Raw genomic sequence first — 15,620 nt, 5'->3', positions numbered from 1 at the left:
GTGGCGCTGATTGGCCAGCGGGACCACGTGATGCGGAGCGAGACACTCCGCATCACGTGGTCCCGCCGGCCAATCAGCTGCCGCCAGTGCAGTGAATATTAAGTAGCCATGTGCGCGGCTACTGTAGCTGGCTCTCCCCGCCTCCTCTCCGCCCCCCACTGCGCATGTGCAAACAGTCTAACGCGGCTATAGCCGCTCCAACGCCGTAGCATGCTGCACTTTGCACCGAACGTGCAGCATTACATGTAACGCAACGTGGGCTGTGTGAACAGCCCACTTGTGTTACATTGCTGTGCGTTGGGGGAGCGTTACAGGCGCACTAACGTGCGCCTGTAACGTCTTGGTGTGTAAGCAGCCTAAACGTGTAGTGAGAGGTTCAAGGAAGGTATCGCTGGGGAATTCCTTTTCAAATGATACTTCCCTGGTTATTGTACTGAAAAGTACTCTCTGCAGGGGCAAACACAGGATTTTTAAGGGGGGGGGGGGGATTCCTGAAAGGTCCAGAAGTACTTATGTCCCTGAGTGCTTCCGAAGACAGGTGGCTCCATACTGCCCATGCACAAAAGTGCGCTGGCGTATTACGGAGCTGCCTATATTTGGAAGTACTCAAGGACACGAGTGTTTCTGAGGGCTTCTGGTAGCAGCAAATTTGAACAGGGGACAGCACTGGAACAACTCCCCGAGAGAGGAACGGGAGATAGACTTAGTTTGGACAATTCAGTGGAATATGCCACATAGTGTCACATAGCGCAAGCGATAGCCATATGATGCAGGGATACATGCATCTGCGGAAGATGACGGCGCTAAATAAATACTAAACAATAATAATTTGCTTCACCAGGATTGCACTTTTATTTAGCTTTTCTGTATGACAAGAAGACACAGACACCCAGCAGTACTAGGGAAAGAGGGAAACAAAGGTGAATGAGGGAGGACTGGTGCACACCAAGAGTGCTTCTGAGCGTTTTTCAAATCAACAGTGATTTGAAAAGTGCTTGGCTAATGTTACCCTATGAGGGTGTTCCCACAGCAGCGTTGTGATTTTTTCAAAATCGCAGGTATACTGCATGTAGCATGTTTTTGAGCGATTCATTCAAAAATCGCTCTCTGAAAATCGCATCACAAAATAGCACTCACAAATTGCTATTGTGATTTGGCGTTGCACTAGCCCAGAGAGGAGAGGAGAAATTGAGAATAGCCTGAGATGGAGCAGAGAGCTTATCTGTATTGCAGTCCCACATCACACAGAGGCTACTTGCCTGTAAAAGGACTCATGTCCCTGCCAGTCTCTCACACAAGTCAGAAAGCAGCCCTCCTAGAGTCTAGGGACTGTCAAAAACTTTTCAACTTGTTTAACACCTTATCCACACATGCAGTCATTATAACAATCGGGAGCGGATCAGTGAATAATGGCGCACAGTGCCTATGCATATAAATGGCGCAGCATTAAAAAGATATGCTTATTGCTATTTATCGTTAGTACTGCATAATAATGGCGCACAGGGAAGAAAGAAGAAAAACGGCACACACTAACGTTATTTATCAATAGTGGCAAACACTAACGTTATTTATCAATAGTGCCATTCATTTGCCAAACAGCAGACGTTATTGCCCACAGTAACGTTATTTATCAATAGCGCCCTACATAAGCCAAACTGCAGAAGTTGTTTAACTGCAAAACCGTGAATGGATTTAATGTAACACTGTCAAGGTTAGGGTTAGGCACCACTGGGGGGAGTCTTAGGGTTAGGCACCATCAGGGGGGTGTTAGGGTTAGGCACCACCAGGGGGTGGTTAGGCACCACCAGGGGGGTCTTAGGGTTAGGCACCACCAGGAGGGTCTTAGGGTTAGGCACCACCAGGAGGGTGTTAGGGTTAGGCACCACCAGGAGGGTTTAGGGGTTAGGGATAGGTACAGAGAGGGTTCTGTGTGTTAACGCTAAATAACAATAAGGCTTTAACGTTAAATAACAATAAGGCTTTAACGTTAAATAGCGATTAGCGGCAACACCATGCGCCATTATTCACAGGCGCCATTTTCAGATGGATCCATGGGGAGAGACCAGACAGATGTTTTCCCACAGACCCACCAGGCAAGCTCTGCATCATGCTGTGTATATTTACCAGCTTGCCTGCCCTCTAATTGCACTTTTATCAGCTAGCCCAGTGTTTCACATTGCCTTACAACAACAAACCTGAATACATCATTGGCACACCGGCCCTAAACAAAAAGTTTTAAAGCACTTTAGTCCTGCAATTTAGCATTCAATTTGATTTCTGCCCTTAAAACGCTGCTTTGCGTCAAATCCAAATTTTTCCCCGGGAATTTTGGCGTCTATCCCACTCATCCATGCAAAAACTCAGATGTTAGACCCCTTAAAAGATCTTTTCCATCACTTTTCTGGCCAGCATAAGTGTTTCTAGTTTTCAAAGTTCGCCACCCCATTGAAGTGTATTGCGGTTCGCGAAAGTTCGCGCAAACCAAACTTTTGCGGAACTTCGCGTTCGTGATTCGCGAACCGAAAAACGGAGGTTCGGGCCATCTCTAATGATAAATTGCAAAAAAGGTTTTAAAAATCAGAGCACACCTAAATTGAGTGTTTACATCCACATTAGTGTCCCATGTGTGTACTTACAAGAGATTAAGCTTACAAGATATAATGCATATTGCTATTGTGCTTCAACTTATTGGAGGTTAAAAGTAACATATACTGTTGCCCTTATATGATACATGGAGTTGCACTGCACTGTATGCCACAGCGCTAAGCACATGAATACAAGGCAGATTTAAGCCAAGGCCACATAGTCTATGGCCTAGGGCACCACAGGGTCAAGGGTGGGGACGAGGATCATCAGGCCATCTATACAGAAGGGGGAGGGTTATCTGGCTTCTTATAGTAGAGGGAGGGGTCATCAGGCTGCCTATACTGGAGGGAAGGGGGGGGGGGTCATCAGGTTATCTAAACTGGAGGGGTGGAAGGGTTATCTGGCTACCTATACTAGAGGGAAGGGTCAATGTGCTATGTATACTGGAGGGAGGGGAAGGGTTATCTGGCTACCTATACTAGAGGGAAGGGTCAATGGGCTATGCATACTGGAGGGAGGGGGAAGAGTAAACTGACTACCTATACTGGAGGGAGGGACGGGTCATCTGGGCCTATACTGAAGGGGGGTGGCTGCTGACAGTGGCCTAGGGCAGTAAAGAGTGCAAATCCGGCCCTGGGCAATATGGGCATATTGTTAGTGTTGGTGTGGATGCTGGAATCAGCGTGGGTAACAGGATCAGACAGAGGTTCCATTTGATGCCTGTGTTACACTTATGTACTGTGGGGTGCATCTCCTTCATAAAGGATAGCTGACTCCACCAAGCAGTGGCCACAAGTAGTGTATGACTGCATCTGCATCTATATCTAAGTGCAATAGCATGGGTTGTTTTTTATACAATTAACAATTTATCGATGATGGCAATGCACATTGTATATTTCTATAGAACTTTCTTAAATTTCATATGTGAAGGTTGTGTACTGTGCATTTGTATTGTGTATTGTGCTATGTTGCTGTGTTTTGCAATATTTCCTTACATCCAAGACGGGTCCTTATTGTCCCACTTTGTGACATGCATTAATTGGCAAACTCTGTAAAAGTCTGTCAAATATGTTTCAGCGCTGTATAAATCCATAGCAATAAAAATAATAAATGTTAGTCTGTTTTCTTTCTATTTTAGTTAGTGCAACTATTACCATAGTTACATAGTTTGGTTGAAAAAGGCACCGCTCTATCGAGTTCAACCAGGAAATAAAAATCACTGTCCTGAACCTGCACAAATGCCATTTAATCAAGATGAAGGTAAAAACCTTTACAGGCTTGGGCCTATTACCCGTAAAGGTAACCCAAGGGAAGGGAGATGCCAAGGCTGCCGTATTTATTTCCTTTTAAACCATGCAAGCTGCCTGGCTGTCCTGCTGATCATCTGCCTGTAATACTATTAGCCATAGACCCTGAACAAGCATATGCAGATCAAGTGCTCTGACTCAAATTTGACTGGATTAGCCATATGCATGTTTCAGGTGTGTGATTCAGAAACCACTGATGCCAGAAGATCAACAGCACTGCCTGGAAACTGGTATTGTTTGAAAGGAATTAATTGTGGCAGCCTACATATTACTTTCACCTTGGGTTCATTCTAAAAGGGAAAAATTCCTTCCCAACTCCAGATGACAGTCAGATAAATCCCTGGCTCAATTCTGCTGGGAAGTGAATTAGTAATTATAGCCATGGATGTTCCGTCAATGCAAGGAAGGCCTCTGAGCCCTCTTCCTGTAAAAAGATATTCCAAATTTTCACCGTTGTTCCTGTAAATAAACCCTAATTAAACCACTTAAGGACCAGGAGATTTGGCGCAGATCTGTGCTGCGTGGGCTCTCCAGCCCACAGCACAGATCAGGAATCAGCCAATGCGATCAGATTTCCTCCCTTTTTTCCCCACTAGGGGGATGTCCTGCTGGGGGGGTCTGATCGCTGCCGGCTACTTGTACCTTGCGGGGGGGGGGGGCTCTTCAAAGCCCCCCTCCGCAGCCATTCCCAGCCTCCCCGTCCTTCCCTCCCTCTCCCGCAGGCTATGGGCGGCGCAGGACGGGGCTTTAGCCTATCAGAATGCAGTGATCCCCGACCAATCAGAGGCCGGGGAACGCCGATCTCCTTTACGGCGCTGCTGCGCAGCAGCACTGTATGATGTAAACAGTGGGGATTTCTTCCCCGCGTGTTTACATTTCGCTTGCGAGCCGCAATTGGCGGCTCGCAGGCAGTTCACGGAGACACCCTCCGTGAACTGACATGGAAAGTTTCCATGTAAAACCACTTAACACCTAGGTCCGTCGTTCGGCTGACCGTGGTCGTTAAGTGGTTAATTTTTTTTGTTTCCTCCATATGCAGATTATGTCCCCTTGTCCTTTGTACAAGCCTAGGGACCGTTACTTGCATCAGTTTTGTGAGCTGTCAAGGACAGAACCTTCATTTAATTTCACTTACCTCATATGAGTTCTAGAGCTGTAGATTAGCTATGAAGTCGTATTAAGAGTAGCTACTGCGTAAACTGATGACTTCTCAAGAATGTGCCTATAATCCCCAATCTCTACTATGTCTTCAGATACCATCTTCACTAAAACAACTTTTTAAAATAAATCAAGAAGAATCTGAATTCATGTAAAAAGTTATCATTGCTGACACATGGACATGACTGCAATTGCACAACGAATGACCTAGGCAAGGGTTGTGCTTCCTTCCTACAACCGCATGATATTTAAGGTACCCTTTCACACAAACACATAGAAGTCCATATTAACCTTAGTCAAGGTCTTGTGAAGAAGTAAATAGCTAATTGTGATTTATGGCCACTTCATTTCTATTCTAACTTTAACAAGAATGCACCGGAGATCCGTCCTGCGCCGCCTCTAATAGGCTTCAGCTTATCAGAATGCGGTGATCCCCGACCAATCAGAGGCCGGGGATCGACGATCTCCTTTAAGGCGCTGCTGCGCAGCAGCGCTGTATGATGTAAACAGTGGGGTTTTCTTCCCTGCGTGTTTACATTTCGCCTGCGAGCCGCGATTGGCAGCTCGCAGGCAGTTCACGGAGACACCCACCGTGAACTGACATGGAAAGTTTCCATGTAAAACCACTTAACACCTAGGTCCGCCGTTCGGCTGACCATGGTCGTTAAGTGGTTAATTTTTTTTGTTTCCTCCATATGCAGATTATGTCCCCTTGTCCTTTGTACAAGCCTAGGGACCGTTACTTGCATCAGTTTTGTGAGCTGTCAAGGACAGAACCTTCATTTAATTTCACTTACCTCATATGACTTCTAGAGCTGTAGATTAGCTATGAAGTCGTATTAAGAGTAGCTACTGCGTAAACTGATGACTTCTCAAGAATGTGCCTATAATCCCCAATCTCTACTATGTCTTCAGATACCATCTTCACTAAAACAACTTTTTAAAATAAATCAAGAAGAATCTGAATTCATGTAAAATGTTATCATTGCTGACACATGGACATGACTGCAATTGCACAACTAATGACCTAGGCAAGGGTTGTGCTTCCTTCCTACAACCGCATGATATTTAAGGTACCCTTTCACACAAACACATAGTAGTCCATATTAACCTTAGTCAAGGTCTTGTGAAGAAGTGAATAGCTAATTGTGATTTATGGCCACGTCATTTCTATTCTAACTTTAAGGAGAATGCACCGATGCCTCCCCTGTACAAGCAAATATGTGTCAACAATTTGCTTTGGTTTGGAAGTGACATCTTTCTGCTTAGAGGCTGGGATGATTCATCTAAAGCCTACAGCTAAAAAATTAAACTACAGCTAAGTTATTTATAATTCACTAAAAACTAGTCGCTACATCAAACACATGTGAAAAACCACTGATTTTGTCATTCGCACACTAAACCCCTTTTGTACTTTCCTTTTCCTTTTTTTTTAGGTGTCACAGGTGATGGGTGTGGCACACCTGAGGAAGGGCTCCGCCCGAAACATGTTGTGTTTGTGCCTCTACATGCTTTGAATACAGCTTGTTGCTGAAGCCTTTTGTGTGCAGTCTCCATTCTTGAAGTTTGCAGTACTTTCCTCAATGGCTGTCAGTAACAAGGTGAAGGGGACACATAAACTAGGGGACACTGCCTGCTCATGGCTGTCATAGGAACCACTATGGGCTTGATTCACAAAGGTGCTAACCTACTTAGCACGTATAAAGTCTTTAAACGTGCTAACCAGGGTGCTAAGTAGGTTAGCACCGAATTTCTGAATCAGATAATTCGGTGCTAACCTACTTAGCACCCTGGTTAGCACGTCTAAAGACTTTAGACGTGCTAAGTAGGTTAGCACCGCTTTGTGAATCAAGCCCTATGACTGCTATGACTTATTGCCAAGCCCCTAAGTAAATACATATATTCTTGAAAAGTAGCAGGATATGTATTCATCCAGTGTAACAAATAAAGCTGCACAGTTGAAAGGTTCGGTCCACACTAGGAGCAGTTGTAGAACGCAATCTGTGGTCTGGGCTCCGGTTTTCTAAATGGATCAAAAACAGACCCTTTTGCAGCACGTTTACAGTTCGTTTATGTTTTAAAAAACGTGTCCGCCGTGCTGGACGGGGTAGCAGCCAGGAAGGGGGTCAGCGGGTGCAGCATTGGGGAGGGGGGTCAGCCCCCTCCCTCACCTGATCCCCCCATCCTCGCTCCCCTTTTAGCTATGTCCGCTATAACAAAAGTATAATGGCAAAAATAATAATGAGCGTGCCCACTAGAGGGCAGCATTGCAGGAAGTCACATGGCGAGCAATGGAAGGAATTTAATGCTTCCCTGCTCGCTCATTATTACTTTTGCCATACTTTTGCTATAGCAGACATAGATGCAGGGGGAGCAGGGGACGGGGGGACCCAGGTGAGGGGGGGGGGGGTTACCGCCCTTCCCGCCGCTGTGCCCACTGCCACCTTCCTGACTGCTACCCCCTCAGGCAACTTAGGGACACCTATGGGGGTGACGTTGAGGGGAAGAGCAGGCAGTAGGCAATCTGGATCTCCCTCCGTTTTCTGTGTGCAAAATAGCCTGTGTAGAGGGAAATCCATTTTGTATTGCCTTTCGTTACCCCTCCGTGTATCCGGGCTCCCTAAAGCCCTGACAAGTCCGGACTCTCCATTCAGTTTTTCCAAACGGATCCCCCAGAACGTCTACGGATCAGTTCCCACTTAAGGACCGGGCTCTTTTTGCCTGATCTGTGCAGCGTGGGTTCTCCAGCCCACAGCACAGATCAGGTTTGCAGCATGGCGATCAGACTTCCCCCCTTTTTTCCCCACTAGGGGGATGTCCTGCTGGGGGGGTCTGATCGCCGCCGGGTGCTTGTGATTTGCAGCGATTTCTGCCCTCTCTGCCCTTACCTCCCTCTCCCTCTTTCTATGGGCGGCGCAGGACGGATATCCGTCCTGCGCCGTCTAGGATAGGCTTCAGCCTATCAGATGCCAGCGATCCCCGGCCAATCAGAGGCCGGGGATCGCCGTTCTCCTTTATGGCGCTGCTGCGCAGCAGCGCCGTATGATGTAAACAGCGGGGATTTCTTCCCCGCGTGTTTACATTTAGCCTGCGAGCCGTGATCGGTGGCTCGCAGACTGTTCACAGAGACACCCATTCCATGTAATTCCACTTACGACCAGCCGCCGCCTATCGGCGTTAGGCGGTCGTTAAGTGGTTAAAGTGTGTGAAAACGGCCACTATTTTTTAACATTGAATGAAGAAATAAAAAAGAGGATTGGCTCTTGGGAACATGAAAAAATCAACAACTGCTTTATTAGAAACACACATATACCGGTATATATAGAAAGGACTAGTAAATTACATAAATGAGCTATAAATTCATAAAAAGGTCAGAAACCTCCATCTGGGTGAGCTATAATTGAGGTAATGGGGCTGCAGTCCCCACACCTGAAAAATCCACTCAGTATAGTTCTATAATATCTTGAATAGACACATCAAGTCCAATAGCAATGTGGAGTGCACAAATTAGCACAATGCAAGCAAATTTCATCCATGCAAAGCAGCTAGCTTCCTGGGTCATGAACAGTCTGTGCGCCCCCAATTGCAGGGCAATGAAAAAATGGCAGCAAGACTTCTTAAGCGGAGAAAGCAGTCTCTAATGAATATGCATGCATCTAGCACAGGCTATTGACATGTATGTAGCCAGGTAGCGAAGCTTGAGAAGCCCAGCACATGCAATAATGCATCAAAAGCGATCCCTCAATCGCAGGGAACAAGCAGTCAGTCTTGTGAAGAGCTTGATAGGCTTAGGCAGGTGAATGATACTGATAATAGCCAGCGAAGCATGATGTACATAACATATAGTTACCAGTCCCACTGTACACAAATTGCTGGATGGAGTGGAGATAGTATCCAGAGATGCTCCTAGAAGGAGTGGAATGGCTGTCAGTAACATCTGACATGTTTCGCCACTACTCGCGTCCTTTTCAAAGGCAAGACAGCATAAAGTTTGAGCATGAGACGCCAACCGCGTCTTTATGCTCAGAAGGTGTCTGCCCATTCCCCGCACTGCTCTGTCCACGCCGCATTACGTGTCGGTCCAAAGCAGAGGCCGGCACATGAGCAGTGACTCACTGGAGCGCAAATGCGCTCCATCAGTCAATCCCCGAACCACAGACCGCGCCACTCAGGGATGCCATTTGTGACTCAGCGCCCAATAGGTGCGGCGGGGAGGGAGAGGGGAACAAGAAAGGGGCGGAAGCCCGAAAGTCATACAAATCTTCGCATATGAATATGAAAACACAAGTTGCTTAATAGTAGCAATGCGCCTGTTTGAAGTGCAACCATGCCAACAAAGTTAGCAACCTCCAATATGAGCCACTAATATGTAGATTCATACAAATTCGCATATAGAAAAAGACTGAGGTGAGTATACAGCCTAAACTTATAATACAAATAACTGGGTGAATATCATATACACCCAATGAAAAATACATGGTCCATGAAAAGTCTCAGGGGGATAGAGCATATGCAGCAGGGGGAGAGGTGGAAGAAGGGAAGGGGGGGAAGGCAGGGAAAGTAGGGACCACCCAAAGGCAAGAAACCACAACCCATTAGAAATCCTCCTAAGAATTCGCCCTGGGCAGCTACCTGCAGAGACCCCGGCTAGCTCTAGTGCAGTGGAGGATTCAGATTCATCAACAGGCGCTATCAGTAATACTTCATTGTCCTCTTCCGGCCAAAACCCTCACGTTCCTAATCGTCCAGCCAAAAGATCCACGAGTAAAGTAAGACAAAATCCTCCAAAAAGTGTAAAGGATAGAAATAGTAAGAAAAAGAAATATAAAGACAGTAAACGTAAACCTCAAACACGCCCCATTAGTAAGTATTTGACGGCCAGCGCTATTGATTCACAAGAAGAAGAGAGTGGATCTGAATTTGGAGCATGTGGTATTTCAGGATCTCAATCCTCCTCGGTTGTTTTTTTAGAGGAGGAACAGGGGGGAACGCCTAGGCATGTTTGCGCCTTCACATGAAAACCAGTTTTCTTCACATGAAGTGAATATGCACGTTGTCAACATATCTGGTTTTAATTTTTCTAGAGGCAGCCTTGACCTTTGATCTAAGGGTCTTGGCTTTTGCCCTAACAGCAATCTTGACAGGTTCAAATTTGTAAAGAACTTACATCTCTTTGGCCAGAACCTATTACTAAGAATGTTACACAAAAGAAAGAGTGAATCACCTTTAGGGGGTGCCATCTCAGACTGCAAGGACTGGTCTAGTCAGGACTATAGAGCCTTGATGGACCTGATTAAGTTAAGTGAGGAGAGTGGCTATGATGGAGATGAGCACCTATTTGGCATCAAGATGTCTGATGCTACAGTGAGTGAACAGATAAATCAACAGTTTAGATCCAGATCGTCCTCGTCCCCCCCCCCCCCCCCCATTTCCTTGTGTCCGAGTGCCCACACATTTGTCTCCTTGGTGGAAAAGGACATTCAGATGTGGATAGAAAAGAATGCTACATCTAATCTTTCTGAAGATGAAATTCAGGCACTTACAGAGTTGCGTGATAATAAGGACATAATTATTAAACCCTCGGACAAGGGGGGGAACGTGGTGATTATGAGATCTGAACAATATATTTACATGTGTCAAAAAATTCTAAGTAATAATGAATGGTATCGAAGGGTCTCTGCATCCAGGCTCATCACGAATCAGCAGCCTTAAAAATTCAGGAACTTGCCTGGTGTCCTGGACCCTGTAGGTGGTGCTGGAGAAGGCAGTCAAGCGGACTGCAGGCAGAGATGCTGTGTGGGGAGTGACTTTGTCTTGGGGCAGGCAGTCACACGGCGTGCAGGCAGAGATGCTGCGTGTGGGGACTGACTTAGTCTTCGGGCGGGCAGTAGCCCTCCGGGATCCATTCCTCATTCATTTTGATAAAGGTGAAGTACTGAACACTTTTGTGACTTAGGCGACTTCTCTTCTCAGTGACAATGCCCCTAGCTGCGCTGAAGGTCCTTTCTGACAGGACGCTTGAGGCAGGGCAAGACAGAAGTTGGATGGCAAATTGTGACAGCTCTGGCCACAGGTCAAGCCTGCGCACCCAGTAGTCCAAGTGTTCATCGCTGCTCACAGTGTCTACATCCACACTGAAGGCCAGGTAGTCGGCTACCTGCCGGTCCAGACATTGGTGGAGGGTGGATCCGGAAGCTCTAAGGCGAGGCGTTGGACTAAAGAATGTCCACATGCCCGACATCACCATGAGATCGCTAGAGTGTCCTGTCCTTGCCTGCGTGGACATGGGAGAAGGATTACTGCCAGTGGTACTTTTATTGCTTTGTGCTGTGACATCACCCTTAAACGCATTGTAAAGCATAGTTGCCAGCTTGCTCTGCAAGTGCTGCATCCTTTCCGCCTTCTGGTGATTTGGAAAAATCTCCGCCACTTTGTGCCTATACCGAGGGTCTAGTTGCGTGGCCACCCAGTACAGCTCATTCCCCTTGAGTTTTTTTATACGGGGGTTCCTCAACAGGCTGGACAGCATGAAAGACGCCATCTGCACAAAATGGGATGCAGACGTACTATCTATCTCCTCTTGCTCTTCCTCAGTGACATCAGGTATGTCCTCCTCCTCCCCCCAGCCACGAACAATACCACGGGAATGTTGAGCAGCACAAGCCCCCCTGCGACGCCTGCTACGGTTGTTCTTCTGCCGCCGCCTCCTCCTCCAAAGAAACACCTTCCTCATCATCCGAGTCTTCCTCCTCCTCCCCACACGACTCTTCCTCCCCCTCCCCCCTCTGTGCTGCCGCAGGTGTTGAGGAAACATCTGGTTCCGATGAGAATTGATCCCACAATGCTTCCTCCTGTAACTGTTCCTATTCACGCTCCTCCACAGCTTGATCCACCACTCTATGCACGGCATGCTCCAGGAAGTAAGCGTACGGGATCAAGTCGCTGATGGTGCCTTCACTGTAACTCATCAGGTTGGTCACCTCCTCAAACGCCGCATGAGCCTGCATGCATTTCGCATGAGTGTCCAGTTGTTGGGCCAGAACATCCCCATCTCCCCAGACTGTGTCCTTCTACTGTAGTTGTAGAGGTACTGGGTGACGGCTTTCTCCTGTTGTAGCAGGCAAGAGAACATAAGGAGGGTCGAATTCAAGTGAGTCGGGCTATCGCAAATCAGGCGTCTCACCGACAACTTGTTTCTCTGCTGAATATCGGCAAAGCGTGCCATGGCCATGAAATGCCCACACAACTTCCTGGCTTGCTTCAGGACGTCCTCTAAGCCTGGGTACTTTGACACAAATCTTTGACTGACTATATTCAGCACATGTGCCATGCAGGATACATGTGTCAGCTTTCCCAAATTCAAAGCGAAATGCGATTGCTGCAGTTGTCACACACCACGTTGCCGATCTTCAGCTGGTGCGGGGTTAGCCACTGATCCACCTGTTTGTTAAGAGTAGCAAGGAGAGCTGCTCCAGTGTGACTCTCCGCTTTGAGACAAGAGATGTCTAAGATGGCGTGACACTGTTGTACCTGGCATGCAGCATAGGCCCCAGGGAGCTGGGGCTGTGTAGCTGGAGAGGAGATCGCAGCACTAGTAGAGTTGAACTGCCACTCAGCCAAGGAGGAGGAGGATGATGACAGTGAAGAGGATGTAGCAGGAGGAGAGGAGGTGGCAGGAGGCCTGCCTGCAAGCAATGGAGGTGTCACAAGTTGGTCCGCTGCACAGCCACGTACTCCCTGCTTGTCAGTGGTCACCAGGTTGACCCAATGGGCTGTGTACGTAATGTAGCGGCCCTGCCCGTGCTTGGCAGGCCAAGCATCCGTGGTCAGGTAGACCCTTGACCCAACGCTGTGTGCCAGAGATGACACCACTTGCCTCTAAACTTCATGGTACAGTTAGGGTATCGCCTTTTTAGATAAATAATTGCGGCCTGGTATCTTCCACTGCGGTGTCCCAATGGCCACAAATTTACGGAAGGCCTCAGAGTCCACCAGCTGGTATGGTAACAGCTGGCGAGCTAACAGTTCTGCCAAGCCAGCTGTCAGACGCCGGGCAAGGGGGTGACTGGCGGAAATTGGCTTCTTCTGCTCAAAGATTTCCTTCACAGACACCTGGCTGCTGTGGGCAGAGGAGCAGGAACTGCTCAAGGTCAGAGGCGGAGTGGAGGAGGGTGGCTGTGAAGGTGCAAGGGAGAAAGCGGCTGAAGATGCTGCACCTGAAGGAGGAAGAGGAGAAGGAGGGTGGCTTTTCTTTTGTGTGCTGCTTTTGCTCAGGTGCTCTTCCCATTGCAGTGTGTGCCTTTTCTGCATGTGCCTTCGTAAGGCAGTTGTCCCTACGTGGGTGTTGGCCTTTCCACGGCTCAATTTTTGGAGGCAGAGAGAACAGATGGCATTGCTCTGATCTGAGGCAGACACATTAAACAATTTCCAAACTGCTGAGCCCCCCTGGGGTGATGGCACTATGGTGGCATCAGCAGCTGACGTTGAAGGGCATGTTGGCTGGCTGGCTGTCCATAGGTGGCGATGCATGGCGTGTGTTGAATTCGGTGGTTGCGATCGAATTCGAACCCGAATTTGCCCCGGACCTGAATTCGAATGTACTCGACTCGAATTTGGGTACATTCGAGCATGCCTGCTGACAGCCATTCCACTCCTCTGGGTCGTTTCTAGGAGTATCTCTGTATACTATATCCACTCCATCCAGCAATACGTGTACAGTGGGACTGGTTGCCATTTTTCCATTGCCCTGCGATTGGGGGTGCACAGACTGTTCATGACCCAGGAAGCTAGCTGCTTTGCATCATGGATGAAATTTGCTTGCATTGTGCTAATTTGTGCACTCTATAACATTCACAGTGGATGAACTTTGCACTATCAGGGATCCCACACGTTTTTATTGGACTGGATGTGTCTATTTAAGATCTTGTAGAACCAGTGGCATTTGACACCCGGTGCTGGGTAGTAAAAGACACCCCCCCCCTAAAAAAATTGGGCGTGGCCACAACCTGCGGTGTGCTCCGCGCGCCGCTGCGAAGAATGGGCGTGGCCATGGCCAGATGAGGGCGGAGCTAAATGTAATTTAAAGTGAACCCGGGATGAGAGTGATATGGAGGCTGCCATATTTATTTCCTTTTCAACAATAGGGAGCCCTGCTGATCTATTTGGCTGCAGTAGTGAAATGAATTACACCAGAAACAAGCATGCAGCTAATCTTGTCAGTTCTGACAATATTGTCAGAAACCTCTGACCTGCTGCATGCTTGTTCAGGGTCTATGGTTGAAAGAATTAGAGGCAGAGGACCAGCACGGCAGCCAGGCAACTAGTATTGCTTAAGAAGATAAATATGGCAGCCTCAATATTATTCTCACCTCGGGTTCCCTTTAACCTCCTTGGCGGTAATCCCGAGCTGAGCTCGGGGTATGCCGCCGGAGGTCGCCGCTCAGGCCCTGCTGGGCCGATTTCAATTCTGAAAAAAGCAGCACACGCAGCTGGCACTTTGCCAGCCGCGTGTGCTGCCCGATCGCCGCCGCTCCGCGGTGATCCGCCGCGTGCAGCGGCGAAAGAGGGTCCCCCCAGCCGCCCGAGCCCAGCGCAGCCGGAACAAACAGTTCCGGCCGGCGCTAGAGGCTGGATCGGGCGGCTCTGACGTCAGGACGTCGACCGACGTCCATGACGTCACTCCGCTCGTCGCCATGGCGACGACAAAAGCGAAACAAGATAGGCCGCTCATTGCGGCCTATCTTGTTACTTTCGATTGCCGGAGGCGATCGAAAGAACGCAACAGGAGCGCCCTCTAGTGGGCTTTCATGCAGCCAACTTTCAGTTGGCTGCATGAAATATTTTTTTTTTTATTAAAAAAAAACCACGTTGCAGCCTCCCTGGCAAAATAAATAAACCGCCAGGGAGGTTAAAAGTGCAACGCAAAGACAGTGGGCCCAAGTTTTGGTGAGCCTTTCCCCAGAAAATTCACATAATTGTGCAGGTTTTCTCAAGAAAATACACGTAATTTGAGCAGATTTGCCCAGAAAATACATGCAATCATGTAGCAGACCTGGTGTTATCTTCAGGCCAGAAGTCTTCGGACACTGTTGACCCTCCCACTGATGGAAGAGGGGTTCCCCAGTAGTGGAATCTAAGAGACCACGGGTCTTCACCCACACCCCCTTGAGGGGAGTGCAGGTCTTCGCTGCCTAGTGCCCACCAGGTCACTACTGGGATAACCTCAGCTAGTGGTTGGGAGAACAGTGACGCTAATGTGTGAGAAGATGAAGACGTGGTCAGACGATTAGCCAGAGGTCCAGGGCAGGCGGCAATCAGCATAAACAGGTCACAAGCCAAAGGTCAGGGCAGGCGGCGATCAAGCAGAGTCGGGTCACAATCCAGGAGTCGGGGCAGGCGGAGATCAAGCAGAAGTCGGGGTCACAAGCCAAGGGTCAAACCGGAGATCAATCAGAGTAATATTAGACAAAGTTTCCACGGGGCATACGCCAAGCTGTCAGAAAGAGCAGCACTGCAATGGTGGGCAGTGCTGCTTTTATACAGAGTTTTGGCGCCAAAATTAACGCCCTG

At 48.2% G+C, this 15,620-nt stretch overlaps 1 protein-coding gene across 4 annotated transcripts in view; it reads right to left on the bottom strand.

The window, feature by feature from the left end:
* GUCY2F (guanylate cyclase 2F, retinal) overlaps nt 1–15,620 on the bottom strand; it is a 296,029-nt gene that overhangs the window by 118,716 nt on the left and 161,693 nt on the right. The window lies entirely within an intron of this gene.

The sequence above is a fragment of the Hyperolius riggenbachi genome, chromosome 8 (genome assembly GCF_040937935.1).
Source record: "Hyperolius riggenbachi isolate aHypRig1 chromosome 8, aHypRig1.pri, whole genome shotgun sequence".
Classification (NCBI taxonomy): domain Eukaryota; kingdom Metazoa; phylum Chordata; class Amphibia; order Anura; family Hyperoliidae; genus Hyperolius; species Hyperolius riggenbachi.
This window is presented reverse-complemented; position numbering and strand designations above follow the sequence as displayed.